The 15682-nt window shown below is 37.3% G+C and overlaps 1 long non-coding RNA gene across 2 annotated transcripts; it reads left to right on the top strand.

The window, feature by feature from the left end:
* The first annotated feature begins 14526 nt into the window (after window positions 1-14526).
* Window positions 14527-15297, top strand: LOC132804310 (uncharacterized). Of its 2 annotated transcripts, none has more exons than XR_009639447.1 (3): window positions 14527-14698; window positions 14834-14933; window positions 15054-15297. It is a non-coding gene; the product is annotated as an uncharacterized LOC132804310 (long non-coding RNA). The 2 variants fall into 2 exon arrangements; XR_009639446.1 differs by having other exon boundaries at window positions 14530-14698; window positions 14859-14933.
* The last annotated feature ends 385 nt before the right edge of the window (window positions 15298-15682 follow it).

Below are 15682 nucleotides of genomic sequence, written 5' to 3'. Positions count from 1 at the left end.
CCCACCAGCACATCTATTCACATCCTCTTGTTTATATATATATATATATGTAGAGCTTGGACAAAATCCATAAAAGCACACGGTTCCATATGCTTTGTTTTCTTTATATATATATATATATATATATAAACATGTGAAACATGAAAATTCTCACCAAGGCACACGGCTCCATACATGTATATGGCAAAAGGTATCCACATGTCTTTTGTTTAGCCATACAAACTTTCTCTTGGCTCCATGCATATATATATATACACACATGTCAAAACATCCCATCCTTTCTCTTTTTTTCTTTTGTTTGTACATGTATATTTGTGTACACGGTTTCATAGGTGCCCACATGCCCACATGACTTTTATTCATCCACCATGTTTTCTCTCAATTCCATATATATATATATATGCACATATATGCACATGGTTTCACGTGAATCTATTTCAGAAGTGTGCTCACATGTCTTCACTTGGCCAAGCATTCTCATGCCTTTTTTCCTTTTTTTTTTTTTCTCGGTAAAAACATACCAGTGCCCCCCCTAATTCCACTTCATGGTTGTTTAAACTTTATTCAAGCCGTTGAATTTTTTTTTTTCTTTTTTCACAGATAATCGGCTCGATGAAGAGACAACTTTAGCAAAGCTGCAAAACAAAAAATAATGAGGCTCACGATTTATCTCCACAGCCAAAGGTACTAGTGGCCTTAATTTAGTATATTAAATATATATATATATATATATATATATATTTTGAAATATTCTTTTTATATGTGGCAGGTCACCAATAAAAACAAATTGTCATATGTGGAGCAGTTTGAGCAGGCTATCAATTACACCAAAGATGCTATTAATGATAGGATTTTGATCAAGAGAAACCAACTCTACAAAGAATTTAGCCTTGGCCCTCGATTCAAAGACAAAATCCCTTTTGAAGTTGAAGTCACATTCCGAACTTGCCTAGATAGAGTTCTACCGTTTTCCTCAACATCCTTGGATTGGGCTAAGTGGAAGGACTCTAAACCTTTCAAGTCGTGGCCAGTTACACCTCCGGAGTGAATTACATGGGTTGATCGATTGGACCCCTATTACAGTAGTACTTGGAAGAAATCTGGAATTTATGCCACGATACGTCTATCCTGTCTTGACATCCCATGCGATAAGAGCCTGATTGCAGCAGCACTTTGCTTTTGGTCTTTTGTTTCCAATGTTTTTTATTTCAGGTTTGGAATGATGACACCGACCTTGACGGATCTAGCTATTCTGCTCAGCCTTAGACCTCATGGCGAACTATTATCTATTACAGCTCTATCTCGAGACGGCCTGCTGCATTATAAAGACAAACCACCCTCGGTTCAAGAACACCTTTCTTTTCTTCTTATGTGGTTGTGCAGGTACATCTTTTGCATGCCTTCGATGCAAGTGACGAAAGGGTACATTCATATAGCTGAAGCTTTTGCTATTGGTTCACCCTATGCATTTGGACCGCTTGTTCTTGGTCACCTATACCAAGGAATCAACAATGTCGTCAATGCTAACATGGACCCGCATCATGCCGGTCCTCTGTGGATATTGTAGCTTTGGCTCCATGCCTACTTTCCTGAGAAAAGGCCATTTCTGTCCACCAGCCAACCGAATACACTCCTAGGCCGTCAAATCCTTCCTTGATTGGCAAACGATGTTCTACCAAATTTCTATCCAAGCTAGGCATCTCATGGTAGTCCCATGCAAAACAATCTTTGAACTCCTTCAACAGTTCAATAATTTCATTTCGTAAATCATCTTCCACTAAGTCGCTTACAAACGTTGGCCGAGGATCCTCATCAGAACCTAAGTGTAACACCTCATCCCAAAGTACAACGGAAAATTTTCAACTTTGACCATTGACCGTTGACTTTGATCGTTGACCGTTGACCAAGGGGTCAAAAGTTGACTTTTTGACTCGGATGGAATTCTAGGTTGACTGAGGTATTATTACGAAGTACATGTTGGCACGAGTTTCGTAAACTAGTAGCACGTCGAAAACGGAGCTACAGTTTGAAAGTTATGGGTAAAACAAGTCGAGATTCAAATTATCCAAAAGGTGCCGGGAGTTGACCTTTTATGGTTGAAGAATTTTTCTTTGACTTTTGTATGGTTGTAAAGTACTCATCGATATGAGTTCATAGTCTAGCGGCACGCTTAAATTGGACATCTGGTTAAAAAGTTATGGACATGTGAAGTTTTCCGAATTCCGTAATATTTTAATATTTTTGAATCGGTGAACAGTAAAACGCCACGTGTCGACATTTGAGAGGTCCACGTGGGTGAACAGTATCACCCACGGTGGCTTTTATTTTGGCAAAACGGGGGAGAGGAGAGAGAGAGAGAGAGAGAGAGAGCTAGAGAGAGAAACGATCGACCACCGCCACTTAGCCGTTTTTCGGCCACCCTTTCCCCACACGCACCACCCCACTACCTCCGCCTCCTCAATTTTGACCGGCCACCCAAATCTCACGGCCAACCAGCCAGTAACGCGCCGGGATCGGAGCATTTTCCCATGGCGGCGATTTTTCTCCTCCACCACCGGCCACCGCCATTTGACCCATTTCCAGCCATTTTCAGGCCACACATGCCAGCCACCCCTCACGACCTCCTTTTTTTCGGCCAGCCCACCAAATTTCACGACCACCGGACCTCCGACGCCCCGGGATCGGAGTATTTTCCGGTGAGAGGCCGAAAATCTTCAAACCCAGATCTCTTCGCCGTCCGACCTCTATTTGCCTCACCGCCGGTCCCGTTGGAACCCTCTCCCCTTGATCTACAAAACCCCCAAAAATCTCATCCATCGGTCATTGGACGCGCCGCCGCCGGCGACGGCTGCAAGTGACCGCGGCGGCTCACCGGAAAATCCTGTTCCGACGAGTACCTAGTTGCACCGCCGGTCCCTCACACTAATACCGACCCCCTGAACTCGGATCCTGGGTCCTTTACCTCCAATTCGTGACGGTTTGGGAGAATCAAGGCTCTAAAGGCCGAAAGCTTTCCGGTGAGATTCCAGTCACCTCGGGTCCGATCTCCGGGAAGTAAGACCGGATTCGTAATCCTCGTCACTCAAGCTTCGATTCGGTATATTACCCGTCAATTTTGGTTAACGTTTGTGTTTAACCCCCCGGGTACGGGGTATTATTTATCTGAATAAAATATTAATTTATTTGAGTTGTGTAATATTATTGTTTTAGGAGCACGGATGCATCGTGGAATTGATCCCATGGAGGATCTTGGTTTAATTGCATGCTCCAGGTGAGTGACCAACCTTTAAAACTATTTTGGGGTGATTAATTATATTTATGTTGTGTTAATTTGGTATCTGGAATTATGCTCATGTGGTGGAATTTAAATATAATTATGGAAATAAATATTATTTTATATATATATATATATATACCCATTGGTGCTAAATAGAGATTTTGGGTTATTAAGAAATTTTCGATTTTTATTATTGTGATTTAATTGTATTTATTACGCATGAGCAAGGTATTTTCATTAATTAATTGTATCTGGATTTTAATATTATTTTTGGGCATGATTGGTTTAAATATTTCAAGGAAAATATTGGTCTACATTGGTGGCTTCAAATTTCATAATTATGCCCGTGGAATGTTAATTGATGGACCTTGTGATACAAGAAAAATTATTTGTATATTGTTATTGGTGGTTTTGTACCGGAAATGTTAAAGAAAAATGTGAGATGGTGAATTTGAAAATGGTATAATTCCCACGGTAATTTTTGAAAAATTTGGTTATTTATTTTAGACGCACTCATACAGTATTGGTGTTCTGGCTGTATATGTGGTTAGCGCGAAAGTTATTATGTCTCCCGTGAGTTTCCATTGGACCGAGGGTAGGAAAATTTGATATTGGCCATAGCCGCCCCCCTCCGTGGCCAGGATGACGATTTCAGCAGCGGCGCTGTCGGGACGCCGAAGGGCCGTATGCAAGTTTCTCTCTTTAACCTCCCCACCAGTAGGTGCTCGAGACGCTGGATATCGGAGGGCGTCACTGGTATATGGTGTGGTACGTCATATATAAATTTTTAGATAGAAATTTCAAACCCTAAAGTGTTCAAAAATTATTTATTATATTTTATTACATTTTATTTATATTTGGATTATTTAATTATTATTTATTAAATTAATTGATTCCTTGGTTTTCGGGAAATACGAATAACGGGTTTTGCGAAAATGTTTTAAAAGGGGAACATTTCCAACGGAGTGAATAGTGAGCGTTTTTAGAGAAATTATTACTTTCAAATGTTTATTATTTATTTATTTATTTAATTGTATGGTATTGATTAATTAAATTTCTTTTATTGTTATATTATTAATATTAAAAGTGTACAGTAGATAGGGTCACTTACTGAGATGATTAGCATCTCATATTTTTAAATTTCGTTCCCCTAGGTCCAGATTGGGAGACGTTGATCATTCGGAGCGAGCCCGACGTCTCAATTCATTGCCGAAAGTCCAAGAAGCATTTTCTTCCCTTTTCTCCTCTTCATCTTGTATTGCTTCTTTACCTGACATTGTATTAATTCCACATTTATTTGTATAATGCTCTGTATACTGTATTGAACATTTAGTTGTTAATTATGCACTGATTTACTATTATTCATTTGGAGTGCTGTAAATTTGTGGAACTAAATTGTAGTAATGTGGGAGGAATAAAGGGGTGTGTATAGAAGTGTGTTTTCAGTGCAGGAAATTTATGGTAAGTCCAATCCTTAGGGAAGGTTCTGCCTGATTTTCCATTGGAGGCTCCGGTAGGGTTTCCCTAGGATCAGGGCTTGTCTAGGGTTTCGGTGAGGAATTTTGGACGGGTCCTGACACTAAGTTTACTTCTATTAGTGGATCCTGAGCCTCGGCCTTCGAGTCGTCCATCTTAACTGATGCTAACTGAATCTCATCGAAGATGAACTTACCATCAACACCGAAATCATCCTCCATAATACATTCGGCCTAGTTCACAGCCGAAATAACTTCCAACTTCTTTTCTACCATATAGGTCATTAACTTCCTAATGGTTGTTTGAACTGCAACCATCTTTTCTTCCTCTTTTTGGTATATATTCATTAAGAACTATTTATGCTAATATCTTATATCTGAGCTACTATCGGTCGAGCTAGCTCATCCCCAAGCCTTTTTGCTACCTTGTGCAGCCCTTTGATATCTTTCCAGGCCGTGACCTTTGTAGGGCGACCTTGCTTGTCATTACTAAAAAATTGGACTAGGTCGACTTCATCCTCATAGTACCAAGCTTCAATCGCATTAGCACTAACTAAGAAGGGTCGACTATCGGCCTAAACCACTTCAACCTCCTTGCCATTCCAAAACCACAAAGCTTGATGCAGGAATGACGGCACACATAAACTTGCATGGATCCAATCACGGCCTAGCAAAGCATTGTAGCTAGATTTGGATTCCACGACAAAAAATGTTGTCATGATAGACTTGTCCCCCACAGTAATCTCCACTAGAAGAACACCCTCTGCCTTTGTAACTCCTCCTTGGAAGTTGCTAATTGTCAACTCGGTTGGGATAAGGTCATGTTCACTTTTGGATAACTTAGCCAACATGGAAGCAGGAAAAATATTCACTGCGGCTCCATTGTCCCCCAAAACCATCAAAATGAGCTAAAATATAGAGCGACTTCAAATGTTGTTTCATTCTTTCTGCGGGCTTCTTCAAAATCATCTCTTAAGGGCGAGAATGATCTAACTCTTTCCTTAAAGGCTCAATGTCCTCTACAATTTCTACCTTGACATCTCCATCTTCCACAACATCCCCTTCCATCACACCCAGCTGGTTAGGGTGAGCTTCAAATTCTAATGGTAAGACAATGACCATGTTACAAGTCACTTTATCCATAGTTCTAAATTTGACTTTCAACTTCTTATTGGTTGAATAATCAATCACGTCTTCCTTCATAAGGTCGTCATCCAGATTCTTTATGCATGGGATGACTTCAGTGTTTGTTTCCTAACCCATACCAAAGATTGCTTCTTCACTCTAGAAGGGCCAGCTCCTGATGAGACAACGGCCTTTTTAGCCGTGACTTGGGCCATCTTCTTCACACCCTCTGGCCTACCTTCTTACCACAAAGGTGCGACTCCAATTCCTTCAATATATTATCGTCTTTCTAATTTTTAGGCCGAGCTAATATTGTCATTAGCCTTTTTTTTAGCAGCCTTCTCGTGCGCTTTTGATTCTTCCACCAATCTTCTAACGGCAGTATGTTGCCGTTGCATCCATTGCATCTGCCTCTTCTAAGTCCTGGTGAGTGGCTGATAATGCTTATATTCCGCACGGTACCACCGGCTTATTTCTGTAATTAGTGGTTGGAACGTCCTTGGCTTCTCAATTTTATGAGAAACCAATCTTGTTCGATTATTTTTCGAAAATGTAACCTGAAGCTTGGATTTAAATTCCCCCCCCCCCCCCTGGTGTTGATGGTTCAGCTTCTAATGCCCATCTCACACCTTCGGTCCTAGGCGTTGGAACACTGACTTTGGACTATGAAACCCGTAATTCTCTGGTAGCAAGTTTATCACATTCTACTCACACATCTCTACAGGTTGCTTCTTCCCATCATCAACTTCACGCTTGCAACATGTATAAAGCACCTGAGCAGATGGTTCAGACCATTTGGCCGAATACTCCTTCCTTGGTCTGTTTTCCCTTTTCCAGACTCTGCCAGATGAAGGTTGTCCTAGATCAACCTTGACTCTAGGTTTGGTCAAGTCGGAAACGTTGGCTGAAACCATATCCACTTCAGCCGATGAGAAAGGATTGCTTTTAACCTCCATCACATCTTTTTCTTTTTCTAGGAACTTCAGGGTACCGTTGTCAATTAATGCTTGAATGGCATTTCGGAACACCACACAGTGAATAGTTTGATGTGTCCACATACCATGCCACTTGCAATATGGTTTCTTTTTAGTTTCTTCAGTTATGGGTTAAACATGGCTGTTAGGTAATTTAATTACCTTATCAGCCAATAGATGGTCAAAAATTTGGTCGGCTTTGGAGATGTCAAAACTGTAAACCTTCTTCAGCTCGAGCCGATTTTTTTTCATATCCATGACCAATTGAGGAATCCTCTAGTTCCTTGCTGATCTAGCTAGAGCTTTGCATACGTATGGCCTAGTGGCCACTACCTCAGCAACATCAATTTCGACAAAGGCATCTTCAATTCCTTGGTCTTCAGCTTCAACTGAATAAATCTCTGTATTTGGGTCTCTATAGTATGATCCCCGAGATGAGTTCTTCCTCTGATATTCTTCCCTCAAATACTTTCGTATCTAGATGCTCAAGAGACTAACTCAAATAAATCATGAAACTCTGTCCCCTCAAACTTCTTTCGAAGCTTGTAGCTCAGTCCGCTCTAAGCTAGCTTAACAAACTCTCTTTCTGATATATCCAAGTGACATCTAATCATTGTCCTCTTAAACAGGACAATAAAGTTCTCCACTGATTCTCCTCCCATTTGATGCAAACGAGATAAATCAGCCATAGAGATCTTCGGCTCAATCCTATAGAATTGCTTATGGAATTTCTACTCTAACTCTTGCCACATATGGATCGAGTTTGTTTGCAGGTTGATGTATCTCAAGAAAGCAAAACCTGTCAAAGAGTTAGCAAATAAATCGAGCTTTAAGAATTCATTGGCCGTAGCTTCTCTGCACTGGATAGTGAAGGGGCCTATGTGCTCCACAGTAGACTGATTCTCTTCACTCGAAAACAAAGAGAATTCAGAAAATCTGAATCCCCTTGGAAATTCTATCTGATCAATGGCCTCAGGGTAAGGCCTTCTGTAGGATGGTCGACCAACTCTTCTGAATGCTGGGCCAATCATCTCCTGGATTATGGTGTCAAAGGCCTCCCTATCCATTCCATGATCGTTGTTCATCCAGTTCTAGACATTATGTCCACATCTCCATGTCGGGCCGTGGTAGTCGGCCTGGTGGTGATGGTCTTCATTTTGGCCATACAGAAAGTTTTGGCCAAATCATTCAGCATGCCCCTCACCATGACCTTGATTTCGAACATGTGAGAAAACATAGGGCTGAAAGTTTGCCCTTCCTCCATTAGCATTATTTGCGGCCTGAGGGGCCTACATGCCATAAGGTGCGGCTTGAAAAGCCCGCACTACATGTTAGCCAAAGGGGCTAGTACAATCTATTCTTCTCGGCCATTTCTAACATTCTGGCCTTGGTTTTCGGTTGGTCTTCCACATGAATTGGGTTTCGAGCTGGTGGGGGAATATAAGGTTGTTATTCTGGCATGACCATCCTTCCTTCATTTCCGTCTGTTTTCACTGGAATAGTTGGTGCATCAGATCTTGGCGTGTTGCCTTCAAGCATGGCTGAGAAGGCCTGCACCTCTTCTTCTTGGCCAGTAAATGGCCTTGTGCCACTCGACAAGGCTTGAGAAACCTACAATTGTTGACGCAACAAATCCATAATGCCTTCCATCTGACGTTGCTGGGTCTCCTGGAATCGTTGTTGGGTTTCTTGGAATAACTCCATCTTCCTTTGACTTTCCTTCAGATCTCGGGATAGTTCACGGATCAACTCTCGGGTGGACATCTCCATCGAGTCGAGAGTCTGGCCAACTTCTTCCTCATTGTTGTTGTTATGGGTGTCGAACTCCAGAGATCTTGATCGAGTCTGAACCATTTTCTTCAGTTGAAAATTTATGTTGTCCCCTTAGGCGTGCTAAAAAGATATGTTGGAACAATATCGAAATATTTCCAACAATCTATCATCTCCTAAATTTGCGGGCATGCTGTCGGAACAATGTCGGAAAATTTCCAACAAACTATCATCTCCTAAATTTGTGGGCCTTCTCCGACGATTGTATTGATTATTGGAGAACAAAAAATAATTTTACAAGGTCCGATTGCCTTAATGATTAAAGAACTTTTAAAAATAAAATTTCAACTAGAAAACAACTAAGAACAATAAACTAAAAGAAGTAAATGCTAAAGAGAATAAACTAATTAGTCTATATTCTTGTAGTCGTTTGTGGAGATCTATAGAGGTACCTTTCCAAGTCAATGGAGCTTCAATTTATATATGTAGAGAATTTTGAGTTGCTTCATGCGTTTCCGATGTGGGACTTTTTTCCAAACTCCAACTTCAAAATTTCAATTTATACATGTGACAATTACATGACCATTCAATCTCCAATCAATGTGGGACTAAAGTCATTTAATTAATCTCCCAAAACTAATATTTCAATGAATTGAAAATTAATATTTTGGCCCAAATAGGATGTGAAAAATTGGATCAGAATACACGCAATTCCATGCTCGTTGATCATGCAATAATTAAAATTTTGTCTCGTCAAATATTTGTAAACACTGTATGTATCTTTTATTTCTCTTCCTTTGCTGAGATGGTTTATAATTTTTGAGCCAATTAGATTAAAATCCCAAGTGTTCATGAAACAGGGCCTTCGTGTTTTTCGATATCCAAGAGTTGAAATCCCAAAGTGGTTCAGCTGTCAAACTTGTGGGAGTTCAATCAATAATATCATGCTTCCTCCATATTGGAGTAATGATGACTTCTTGGGTTTGGCTTTCTACAAAGTTCTTTGTCGGAATAACATTGACAAAAATATATCCTTTGATTTTAATTGTGAACTGAATTTCAAAACCATCGATGATGATTGCCTTTACAGATATCTAATTATACTGGAAGATTGTCGAAAAAAAAAGGTTGTTAGTTCAGATCATGTGGTCCTGTGGTATGTAGCCAAATCGACATTGCGATCTTCAAAATGGAATATAGAATCTTGTAAAGATTTGGATAGACTAAATTGGCCTTCGACTAGTAGCACTGAGGCCTCTTTCCATATCTGGCCTACTGTAAACAATGGAAATAAGTATTGCGAGATTAAGAAGTTTGGGGTTTGACTTGTATACAAAGAAGACTTAGATGTGATGCAGAAACTAAAAGAAAGAATACGAGACGCTTCTATGAATGTTGTGAATCAAGTGGAAGTGAAGCTGTTGGCTCTTGTGAGGAAGAAGACCATGATGGATCACATTCTAAGAAACTCAAGGTTATGTGACTGTTTGGAAGATGCACAGCAATTGGATGTTGGGGAGCCAAAAAAACAGAACAATTCCTTGCTACAACTTTGAAACATGCTTTGCTGCTAATTATGAAATCATTATTGGCTTTGATGGATAAGGAATAAGAAAATCAAAGTATATTCCGTGTCTGGTAAGGTAAGTTCATTTAAACTTTTTTTCTTTTTTCTTTTTTTTTTTTTTTGGCAAATTAATTTATAGGAGTTAATATACTCTGTTTACAACATGGGATTTAGTAGTATTTTAGTTGCAATAATATATAAACTAATAAGTTTACAAATAGTAAGGTAATTTCTAAAGAAAAATTCTGTCGTTTGTTCAAAATGATGCACACACCAGAGAAAACAAAAATATTTGTTATGAAAAGTATTTTGATGGATTTCTCATGTATATATTGGTGAACTTTGTTTATCACCATTTGCGTGTCTTTTTAACTTTCAGGCGCTGAAGAATATGTGTGTGAGATATGCGGACACCACGGCACGTAGCTTCAAATGAATAGTATAGTACCTTGGAGAAGTTCTCTCTTCCTCTTGTCTCTCTTCACTATGAATTTTTTTAATAACTATATGAGCCATGTTACATGTATGTGCAAAGAAAATTAAATAAATAAAGGATATATTACCAAAAAATTTTGATTCTGAGATACTTATAATGCATTTTATGGGTATATACATCTTTACATCTAGTTGCACATTCTTAACTTTCTGAGTATAATATTTATCAATTTGATTTAATTTCTTAGTTTGTAATTATTTTCTACCAAAGTGTTTGATAAAGTGTGTGTTTTTTCTATATGGTTTATCATTTTTGTGTTTTGAATTGTACTTTGCCATTGTGAGTACTCTTTCCATCAGTAGCTAAACATATAGTAGATTCTGAGTCAGCACATAGATTTGGTTTTGAATTGGGTAATGTCAATATGCCAAAATATGTCGATTTTATGATTAATTGCATCTAGTATGCAAGTATTTGAAATATTGGCTTGATTACTAGCAAGAAGTTAAACACCCAAATATGATATATGGGTCAGCTTGGAGCTGTTTTCTCTTCTAAGATGAACTTCGCCTAATTATTCGCTCAGGGTTTCATCAAATTTCTTTCTACATGAGCAGTACTACCATTAAGTTAATACATGGACAGCATTGTAACATCAAGCTAAACACTTGGGAGCCTTAGATTTTTCTTGATAAAATATGGTGTGGGACTTTATATATAGTGACTCAATTCACTTTAACTGATTTTGTTAAAATGATTGTGAAATTGCTCAATGTGGATTGTATATATTTCTTTTTGATGGAAATAGATTGTAATATTTAGTGAGCAAGTTTTATAGGTTCATTGTCAAGTTATGGTGATGTGTAAAATTAAAAGTGTAAGGATTCTACTTCATATAGAACTGGCAGTGATGCAGTGATTAAGACTACCCCCGGATAAGTTAAGCTGTATCTTTTCCAATAATTTTTAAAACTAAAAGTACTGAATAAGCAGCATTGGAAATTTTTACCTCATTCTTTTTGAATTCTGATTCATGTTTTTATATATGACCTGTTTTAGTACTGGTTTGCTTACGGGTCTCCAACAAAGCTTTTCTTGTAGTTAATCTATATGCTTCTATCATTGTCTGTAAAATACATAAATTGGGCAGTCTTCGCCAAATCCTTGAGGTTAATTAGAAAGTACAATGAGTATAAACTCTACAAGTGCTTTTCTATATAATAAAAATAGGAGAGACAAGAAAATAATATTTAAGGGAATTAATAATTGAGACTTTATTAATTTATAATTAAAGCCATATTATAGGATTACAAAATATTTGGTTGTCTTTCAAGTCTTGTTTGATTAGATGTGGCTTCTTGCGAAAGACTTAAAAAGTCTTCTGAGCTGCATTTGTAATTTGAAATCTCTTGAATCAGTGGATATATGGGCCTGGGAAAATGGACCTATGGGCTTTTCCAACTTCCAAAAATCCGTTCCTTCAAGTAGAAGTACCGGATTGGATTTTCATTGACAAAACCAAGACCATTACTGCAAGGATCTGCCAAAAATGCCTTCAGATTCTTCAAATCCTGCATGTCATAGATGTTATAAGCTTGGATATCCAGCATTTAAGTTGGTTTCCTTCTCAGGAATTACAGAAATCCTCCCTAATGGACAGAATTCAGATCATCAAAACTCTGCAAAAATATTTCTATAGTCTAAAACTGAATTTTCTTATCCGATATCACTTTTTTTCTTTTTTCTTTTTTGGGGGTAAAAATGATCCAATATGACCTTGTAAAAGAAAGGACCTTTTTTTTTTTTTTTTAATGGTTGACTAAGAAATTAAACTTGACCGCAATTGTCTAAATTAAAATGGATCCAAATAATCAGTAATTTTTTAGTCGTGGAAAGATCATATGAGAATAGAAAGAGACATGTGGCTCAAACCACATCATATGTCTCATTCGTCATCAAGATCTATCTTAGTAATATTCTTTATTCAACGCACAAATTTTGGTCTCTAATTACTTATTACTTTAATATCAGGGCCCTTGATTTGTAAGTTTGAATTGAATGATGAACTTTGATCAAAGTCTTTAACTATAATTCATTCCCTAAAGTCAAATAATAGACCTGTTTTGAGTACTTGAGCTTTAAAAAAAAAGAAAACAAAAACAAAAACAAACAAAAAAAGCAAAAAATAAAATAAAATAAAAACAGCTTATAGATTTTCTTTTAAGTTTGTCTGTGGTTCCTTATTGCTACTAGGTTTGATATGTATATAAACGTTGATATAATGCATTATAAGAAACAGAATATGTCACTTAACCCATGTGAAATGCCCCCTTGTGATATAAAGCATACCCACGATCATTCAACAATGCAAAGCAGCAATGACCATTACCTATTAAAGCTACGTGTTTGACTTCCACTGCTCCGCCTTTAGATCCAACATGACACTCCCTTGTGAACTTTCACCTTCTCTTTCGTCCCCTAATCTTGGATTACTCGTGTTCTTTTTTCATTGAACGAAGATATACTCACTTTTTTATAGGCTAGGAAGTTCACAGTTCTTCCCAAAGGAGAATTAAAAATTTTATGTGTGCAAGCAAGTTTCTCAGTAAGAGCACATTTGAATATGTATGTGGTCCTATGAGCACATTTCTCTTTCAAGTTTGAAATCCTTGTTTGTCAAAAAAAAAAAAAAAAAAGTTTGAAATCCTTTGGGGAAAGAAAATATATAATTTTTTTCCTTTTTTTTTTTTTTGGGGGGGGGGGAAATTTTCTTTTTTTTTTCATTGTTATGCAATCAAACAAAGTTATATGATATGCGAATATTTGTTTTTTTAGGAAAATAAGTTGGGGTGATATTGTAACCAAAATCGAAAGAGTCATTCTTTTTCAGGATTAAAATTTCTCCTCCCACAATTTTACATGACCAAAATTTCTCCCCCACTATATCTTCTATTTACACTGTTTAAAAAAGGATTTTACTGTAAACATCTATCTACAATTTACTTAATTTATGAAATACCCTAAATCCATAAACTAGTTTAAAACTAAAAACCACACGATTTTTATTATTCCATTCAAAATAATCACGTAAAAAACATAAGAGAAACGAATCGTGTAAAGGACATAGAGGGAATGAGTTTTAGCGAAACATTCTCTATTCCTAACTTTGTGCTTTAAAAAAATATAATTATCCATGCTTTATTTTTCTTCCTTAATTTCAGTTTTTCATTTTTTTTTTTTCCCCCTTCATAATTTTGTTGAATTTTTATGGGTTTAAAAGAGATGTTGGGGTTTCCGGGTTTCGAATTTTGGGCGTTCATGAGGCTGTAATATATTCTTTGATTTATGCTATTAGGATTCTCCAACATTAATTTTTATTGTGATTCTCAGTTTTTACATAATATATATATATATATATTATATTTTTGTTCTAATTTTGGATGGAAATTTTGGGTTTTGGACGCCTCTGGGATTGTGATACATTCTGTTGGCGCTGGTTGGGCACGACTTGGCCTTTGGTTTTCTGAACAATCTACCCAATAATGATTTTTTTTTATTTATTTATTTTTAATATTTTAAATGGTTCATCTATCAAGTGTTTGATTCCAACCAACATTTGTAATATTCCGATGAGTACAACAGAACACTATAAAGGTTGTTTAGAGGAATCATTTAAGGTGCTGTATTAAATAATGTATTGTAGAGAATGGTTCTTTTAAATAATCTTATGCAGAGTTAAAATTGTAAATAAACACTTGGAGTGGGAGAAGGAAATGTGGCGGTTCAAAACGAACAGCACGTTCGAAAGGTGTACGCAAATGGTAGTTTGACGCAGGCCCAGCATTATGAAAGCACCATGGTGGCCCAACCCAACCCAACCCAATTGACTAAGGGGAATGTACCCGCCCTGCTGTTAGTGTGGCGCGGGTGGCGGGTGTCGGTGTTATGCTGCAGAAACATACATCAATCGAAGTTGAAGGTCGAAGGTCGAATAAAAAGCACTGCGTTTGAAATGGCTGAAGAATCTACGACTACGCGTCCTATCAGGCTTATGAATTTTGTTTTCAGGACCAGGTAATAATTCCCTCTCTATCTTCTTATATTATTACTATTATCATTATTTTTGAAACATTTAGGAACCCTAGAATGTTTGACTATATTAAAAAAAAAAAAAAAAAAAAAAAGCATGTAATTTTTTATTGTTGAAAGCAAAATCGAAAATGGTTTGGAGCAGTTGGATGAAGCAAAGAGAACAAGGTGTAAGCGTGTGGGAGATGGCACTGCTCAGAGGGACAGACCCCTTTACGAGGTTTATTTCTGTCGCTTTCTCTCTCTACTTTCTGCTCTCTCTCCAAATATTCAGTGTTGAATTTTGTAGTTGTTTTGGGTAAACACTCACTTCATTTTTCCTACTCAAAACCAACCGCAGATCTTAAAGGAAAATAAAGACAAGCGGGATGCTGAGTTTAACGAACGCTTCAAGCACAGTCTGTTTTATTTCCACTTGCCTCCTTTTTTTCTTTTTTTAATTAATTATTTATTTATTTATATTAATCTCTCCCTCCCTGTCCCCAAATGAGAGCTGGTAAGTCTCATGTAATTGTATTCATTGATAAAACCAAGACCATTACTGCAAGGATCAGGGCCCTTGATTAGTAAGTTTGAATTGATTATGAACTTTGATCAAAGTTTTTAAGTATAATTAATTCCCTAAAGTCAAATTGTAGAGCTGTTTTGAGTACTTGAGCTTTAAAAAAACAAAAAACAAAAAAACAAAAAACAAAAAACAAAACAAACAAAAAGCCAAACAATGAAAAGAAAAATAAAATAAAATATAAACAGCTTATAGATTTTCTTTTAAGTTTCTTGTCTAATTAATATTCTGTCGGTATCCTGAATGGACCTTAACTTCACAAAAGGCTCAAATTGTAAAGTAAGAGGACTACTTAGGAGAGGAAATTTCAGTTGAGTTACTGGTTCAATTAGGTGATTTTAAAAGTTTTAGTGGGTTTATTTAAAGAAACATCAACTTTCTTTCTGGTTTTTCTCCTTGGGTTC

The sequence above is a fragment of the Ziziphus jujuba genome, chromosome 6 (genome assembly GCF_031755915.1).
Source record: "Ziziphus jujuba cultivar Dongzao chromosome 6, ASM3175591v1".
Taxonomy (NCBI): domain Eukaryota; kingdom Viridiplantae; phylum Streptophyta; class Magnoliopsida; order Rosales; family Rhamnaceae; genus Ziziphus; species Ziziphus jujuba.
This window is presented reverse-complemented; position numbering and strand designations above follow the sequence as displayed.